We start from the raw sequence: 7,523 nt of genomic DNA, 5'->3' as shown, positions 1-7,523 counted from the left end.
CCCACACACTCACTCAGGCGTACACAGTGGGCTGGGGTTTGAGATGCTCAGGCACAGGGAAGTTTAAGGGAACTTTGGAAAAATAACTTTGCCTACTGGGGCAGGCTGGCCAGGGGCAGGGGTGGACCTGGGGGAGCCAAGCCACCAGTCAGGGGGGCCCACCAAGGAGGCTGCAGCTCTGGACAGGGGCCAGGACTGGGATACCAGGAGTGCTTGAGTGGGGAAACTGAGGCAGACCCCCAGGAATGCAGGCGGTAGGCATAGGGTAGGGTGATGGAAAGACTGTGTGGCTCGGGGGCACATGAAACGCCAGGCCAGTCACGTCATCACATGGTCTTGCTGCAACTACAGTTTGCTGGGAGGGGCTGAACCTAGAGAGGGTCCCCGACCCGGACGGTGGTGGGTGGGACTGTGGCAGGTGGGAGAGCCATGCCTCCTAGTCTCCTTCCTCCCTTTTGCCTGCCAGTTTCTCTCTAACTCACCTCTTATCCTTCCCTCTGTCCCCAGAGTCACAGTAGGAAAGCTCCGTGCACTTAGTCCTTAGGGGGACTGAAAGCCACCCCCAAAACAGGGAGAATTGAAGGTGAGGGGATACAGAGCACCATGAGAAATGGAATGAGGAAATAAAGAAGGACACCCGTCTCACACAACAAAATAAATAAATAAGGAAAAGATCATCCGAAATCCTGCCATTGACAGCACTTCCCCCACTAGTTTGATCTTGGATTTCCCAACAGACCCTGGGGGAGAAACCATCCTCTCCTTTTCCTCCTGTCACTTCGCCAAATCTCTCCAAGCCACTGGTATTTCTGTTCAGCCTCAGGCAGAAACTTGGAAGTTCCTGGATATTAAAAATTAACATTGGGACATGCACTTTTCTTAAAGCAAGAACAAGCTGAGATACAGAACTCAAAAATTCAGATCTCCGTGTGATCCTTTTTCTCGCTTCATGCTTCGAGGTTTTGGTATTTTCATTAATTGGCTGCACAAATGTCTGTCGAGCTCCTACCGTGAGCCTGGCTTGGTTTTGAAGGCAATGGGAGCTTTTAAACCAGTTTGAGAATTTTTACATATTTGTAACATTTCTACGCTTCTCAAAACATCTGTCAATTTCTGAAGAAGAAATAAAAGCTAAAACATTATTCCAGTGTGATATACCTGGGCAGCGACAGCCTGGGAAGAAAGGAGAGGGTGCGAGGGGACTGCCTGCAGTCACCAGCCATGGGGCAAGGGCTGGCATGGGGGGAAGGAGCATCCCACTACCCCTCAGTGAGCAGCATTGCATGTCTGCTCCAGGTGGCCAGGGTCACGCCAGCTCAGGGACGGAACCCCATGTGCCAGGCGGGTCTGGCTCCCAGGGCAGATGGACGCTGAGTGGACAGCTTTTCTGCAGGAGGAGGGGGCACCTGGGATTCCATCAGCTGGGAATCTGCGAGTCTGAGTTGCCGGAAATGGCAAGTTCTGAGCTGGCACTTAAACAGATTTTTCCCTTCGCCCAGAATGCTATAATCTCCCCAATGATCACTTTTTAAATGCCCCTTTGTAAATCAATGGTTGCAAAAAATACTTTTATTCTATCCCCGAGTTTTCAAAGGAAAATATAGAAAGCACATATTTTGGTAAATACTTTCGTGAAAAGTAGAGCAAAGACAGTTTCCAAAGGGACTTGCGAGGTTTCACCATGCAATGGGAGTCGGGGGCCCAGCCTCCGCTGTGCTCCCAGTTAGCCCAGGAACCTGAGACCCTCCTTCCATTCTCAGAAGCCTCTTTGTCATGTGCCTACATGAGTTCAACACCACCGCGGAGCCCCTACTCCATGTCACGGTGGTGCAGACAGCCAAGGCCAGCCCCTGCCCGCATGTCGCTCTGGTTGATTATAGCACAGAGTCCTTTCTGCTGCCGTGGAGGAGACACGGCGGTGACTGTAGCATTGAGGATGGTGCCTCAGCCCACTGGGAGCACAGAGAAACTGGGAGAGTGGGATCTGGAGGCACAGAGGCCAGTGAAGGGACCACCGTGGAATCCGAGTGCAAAATGATGAGAGGGTGAGAACTGATCCGCGGGGTTGGATGTGGAGATGGGGAAAGAGGGAGCAGGTGGGCTGGGTGGCCTTCATTTCCTCAGCAGAACTATGGGTAACATTATCAGGCCAGCCCCTTACCTGGACACCCAAATGAAGTTTAATGATGACCAAAGAAGAGGAACTGATTTGAAAATACCAAGTGCGTGGCAATGCCAAGTCCAGTGAAGTAGCAGCCTAACCTGGGGCGTGAAGGACAGAGTAGGTTTGCTTAACTTTATTTTATAAAGCTGTTTAAGGAGTAAAATTTCCCCCACTAAGGTGGGGGGAAAAAGGCAGTTTTTAGCTTCCTAAAGTTGTTCCCGAACGGCTCAATTATAGGGGATTACAAGGTAAACATCAGACAAAAAAGAACTTGGAAAAAGCAAGAAAACAACAGGCATAGACTCTGCTTTGAATGTTAAAATACCACACCAAGGTTTTTTGCAAAGACTGCAGCTTATTACAACATTGTTTTCCACTTGCTGCTCTCTCAGGCAAGCCTGGGGCCATCCCAGGGCCTGGGGGACTGCAGGAGCTGCCTGAGCTCTACAGTGACCGGGTCACATCTCACCCTGCATGACACAGTTTGTCTAGGTATAATAAAGGCTCCTCTTGCTAGACGGATCCAAGATGGATAGGAGCTGCCGACAAGGGCTTTTAATCTCAGCCTTCCAGAGCAGGCCAGGGTCAGTCCTGCCGCCCCAAATGGTTCCAGTAGCAATTAGAACATGGTTTGTGTGTTAACGTTAGGCTTTGAATGAGCAGCTATGGTTAATAATTGGAGTATTTGGGAAAGGTAATTCTTGATCCTACACATTTGTAATTCTTTACATTGTGTCGCAAATTTTCAGTTACTTTCTTTTTTATAGTAGTTGGGGGTTTGTTTTTAATTTTCATTTTAGTGAAGGAGAGCTTTGTGTAGGAGAGTTCTGTTATTTTCAATATTTGTGATACTGAATAGTATCCGGAAGAAACTAGCAGATTCTAAGGTTTTAGAAACCTGTATTTACAAAGTGTAGGTAAATATTGAAACAAGGCATCATTATTATTTATTTATATATTGAAAAGTTTGTCTTTATGACCCCTCCACTTGTGAAGCATTAGCCAAATGGTGCAAACACCCAAGCACGAAAACACATTTCTTACCTGTCGGAGGAGGCCAGTGTGGAGCAAACTGGCAGAAAATGTCACTTGGCCTCTGCTAGGAAATGAAGAAGCATGGACCTGCTCAGTTAATTTCAAATGCTGTCACTGTTTGGATGACACATCACAGAGGACATTTTTCTCCCTGTCAGGGTGCAAATCAGCTCTTTGGTCCCATCAAAGTCCCTTCGATAAGGTAGCAAGTGCTTACACAGTTTAATGGCTGCGGCTGGGATGGCTAGAGGAACATCCCCAGTGACTTGGAGTGAATTGGAAAGGTGGCAGCATTGCTGGGGCCATCTTGGAACAGGGTTGGCTTGGGTCCAGCTGTTGGCAAGGAATCCAGCTGATCACCCCTGCAGGTTCACCCTCTAGTGGGCTTTGGTCACTATCAAATTCATCTCCAAGGCCCAAGGAAGGATCCAGGGCAGGCGCTAAACCATGTCCACCTGTGCAGCACTGCCCATTGGAGGGCACAGCTCCTGGCCTGCTGCCACCCTTACACCAGCCTCTCCATGCTGGGGGCTGCTTGGGGCCTGGACACCTTCCTGAATGAGAAAAAGCCCCTCTCTAGACTGTGACATCTGCAAGGGAAGGTCCTGCCTCTCAGCCCAGAACCCAGTACCAGACACTAGGAGCAATTGTTGGAATAGATTTTGGCTCACGGAGTTCTAAACTCTGATCCTTCCAGCCAGTCGGTGTATGTTTTCAAATGTCTTTGGAGGGTGATGGCAGTTTGCAATTAGCAAATTGATCGATAACTTCATTATACTAAGATAAGAAAAATTATATTATCACCTCAATAATAACAGAAAATGCATTAGATAAAATTTAACACGTGTTCTTGACGAAAATTTTTAGCAATCTAGGAAAAGAAAGGAATGTATTAACAGGAGAGAGAGAATAAATTTAAAATCTACATTAACATCATACTTGGTGTGATGCATTAGAAAGCATTCCTTTAAAAATTTTGAATGAGGCAAGGATGCCTAAGACCACTCTTTTATTCATCAGAAAAAGTTGACTAATTATAAGAGGAAAGGATTGAGTATTTAATAAATGGTGCTGGGAGAATTGGCTATCCATATGGAAAAAAGTTGTTTTCTTAGCTCTCATTATGTGGTTGGGGGAAAAAGCATAAAAAAAGAGAAAAAAATAGCACAATTTAACTAAAACAAAACAAAAAGTCTTCTGTTTATCAAAGATACCCTAAGCAGGAAAAGGCAAACCACAAACTGGAAAAAGATATTTGCAATATATATAACAAAGAAAAAGTATTTTCCAAAATATATAAAGAACTTCTTCAAAGTTATAAACAGACATTTTACAGAAAAGGAAACAGAACAGTCTACTTAAGGTCAGGGAAATGCCAAATCAAAACTTACAAAGTGATCCCGTTTCACACTCTTTCATTGTCAAAAATTTTTAAATCTGTCAGTAGAAAGGTTGGCTGAGCATGTGTAGTGAGCAGAAGTGTCATATCTACTGTTGAAGAGCATAAAAGCTGCTCCAATCACTTTGGTGAATAATTTAGTAAAATCTAGTAACACTGGCATGTGCTTGTCTCGTGACTGGCAATTCTGACTCTGCCTACAAACCTCAAGGAGCTCTTGTCATGTGCACACAGAGACGAGTTCAGTAGCGGTTGCAGCAGGAAGGTTTGTAACTGCAAAAAAATTGGAAATGAACTAACTGTTCCTCGGCAAGAGAAGGGATGCACGCACACACACGCATGAACACAAGCTTGTGCACACACATACACACGCATGAACCCACACATGAACATGAACACAAGCACATGTGCACATGCTCACACACATGAACCCCCACACACATGCACAGGACATGTACACATGCATGAACACATGCATGTGTGCATGCACACACAAACACAGGCAGGCGCACACATGCATGAACATGGGCACGTGCACACACACTCATGAACCCACACATGCACAAGATGTACACACGCGTGAACACATGCATGTGCGCGTGCACACACGAGCACAGGCAGGTGCGCACATGCATGAACATGGGCACGTGCACACACACTCATGAACCCACACATGCACAAGACGTACACACGCGTGAACACATGCATGTGCGCGTGCACACACGAGCACAGGAAGGTGCGCACATGCATGAACATGGGCACGTGCACACACACTCATGAACCCACACATGCACACACTGAAATACCATACAACACTAAAAATGAATGAACTAGGGCCATATGCATCAATGTGGAGCAGCCTCAAAAACGTGATATGGAGCAAATATGGCAAGTTGTGGAAGAGTACACAGAATGTGACATCAGTTACACAAAAGTTTAGAATGGTCTAAGCTCTAGTGCCTATTGCTTAGGGGTTCAGGCATGCATTTAAAATGAAAAAAAATAAAGGTAGAAGTTAGAGTGTCAGGAAGAAGGAGGGAAAGTGTACTCTAGGAGGGAGGATGAGCGTGAACAGGGACACTGAGGCACAGCCCAGCAGGTTGAGTGGGGAAGGCGTGGGGAATCTGTGCATTTAAAACACTCATTCTAAGGAGTGGTTGAAGCTATGGCTGGAGAGGTTGTCAGCTCATGAGTAATCTTGAATTCCATGCTGAGGAACCAGGAAATTATCCTTAAAGCAACAGGGAGCTCTTTAAGAGTAAGTGGGTGAGTGAATCAGCCCTGTAAGAAGTTTAGGAAGGCAATTCCCATGGCAGTGTGCAGGATGGGTTGGGGGAGGGGTTAGGGCTGAGGATGGGGCCTTCTGGAAGCAGGAGGAAGCTGGACCCAAAGGGAGGGGGCTCTGAGCTAGAAGCCAGAGAGTGAGAGAAGTTACCCCAATACTAAGCGCCCAATGCATACTGCAAAATAATTCTGATGCTTGTGATGTGTCCACTTGGAAATGACTGTTCACGGTGTGGCTGGCTTTAAAGTTCACAACACAAAGCCTCAGCCTTTCCCATGTGTGACTAGAAACAGCACAGAATGGCACGTTCCAATGAACTTGGCTGAGTTCCACTGGCCTCCAACACTCTAATTCCATATTTGTTGGTTTTTAGAATGGATTGTGAGAGCTGCCCGTGCTGTCAAGTCGTTGCTGAGGCTGACTGATGGCTTTTCTATTCCATTTCCTCCTAATGAGCACACACACTTGAGCATTTAATACAGAGCCCTGGCTTCCCAGAGCAAATGGCCTTCCAGTAGAACAAAGCACTCTAAAGAATTAGTGATTTCCGACTTTAGCCTGGCTAATAAAAGAAATTTGAAATTTTGAGTTATTTCCAAATTGGCTGAATTATGATAGATAGGAATGCAAAGCAAAGGCCCAGAATCCCAGATATTTTAACACTCAAATGTTAACATCAAGCTCAATGATGAGACCTAGAGACAGAAAGGGACTGACTGGCCCCAGGCCGCCCCTTGGACTCACTGCAGTTGGTGCCACAAACATCTGCTGAGCAAGACCTTAGACGATCAAGGCACCGTCCCAGCCTCAAAGAGTTTACCTTCTCACGGGGAAAGCAAGACAACGAACAAGGAAGCGACTAGATGAAATGCACACTCCAGGTACCAGTTAGTGCCATGAAGAGTGTCTGCAAGCCAAGGCCATGAGGGGAGCCTGTGGCTGTATTTCCCAGGGTGGGGAGGGAAGGCTGGGCTGAGGGGCGACATTGATCGGTCTCTAGTCAGGAGCACAGACATCCCACCAGAGAGCCCGAGAAAAGATTTTAATATTGAGAACGAGTTCCAAAGATGTTGGACAGGCAGAATGGACAAACGGGATGGCATGGCTATGCGGAGATGAGCAAGGGGGTAGGAGGGTGTTACCAGGCCAGCAGGGAGCATCCCAGAGGGAAGAGCTGTCCGGCAGGATCTGGAACTACAGAAGAGATGCAGGCCCTGCTGGAGATAGCCCCTGGAGGAGAGAGAGAGAGAGAGATCGAGAGAAAGCCTTCCTTATTCCCTCCTCCCGCCATCTAATATGCTGCCGTCCCCTCCCACCAGCCAAACCTAACCAGGAACCAACGGGCCAGGGGGCCTGGAAAATTCATTCTCCTCTCAGGGAAATGCCCAGGTTTGCAGGAGCCATCCTGTGCTACACAGCAGGGCAGGGGTGTGGAGAAGCGGGTGGATCTTAGGGCAAACAGGCAAATGGCCAGACCAGGAGGTAACAATTGAGTCGAGACCCAGGTGATGAAAGGAGAGCCATGCGAAGATCCCTGGGAAGAGAATTTCAGCAGAAAGGAAGAGAGAGCTGAGGCGGCAGGGGTGGAGCACCCGCTTCGCCGTCCAGGCTTGCCGCTGCCCCTGCTGGGATGCTCTTTT

Source organism: Choloepus didactylus, chromosome 15 (genome assembly GCF_015220235.1).
Source record: "Choloepus didactylus isolate mChoDid1 chromosome 15, mChoDid1.pri, whole genome shotgun sequence".
In the NCBI taxonomy this organism is placed as follows: Eukaryota; Metazoa; Chordata; class Mammalia; order Pilosa; family Megalonychidae; genus Choloepus; species Choloepus didactylus.
This window is presented reverse-complemented; position numbering follows the sequence as displayed.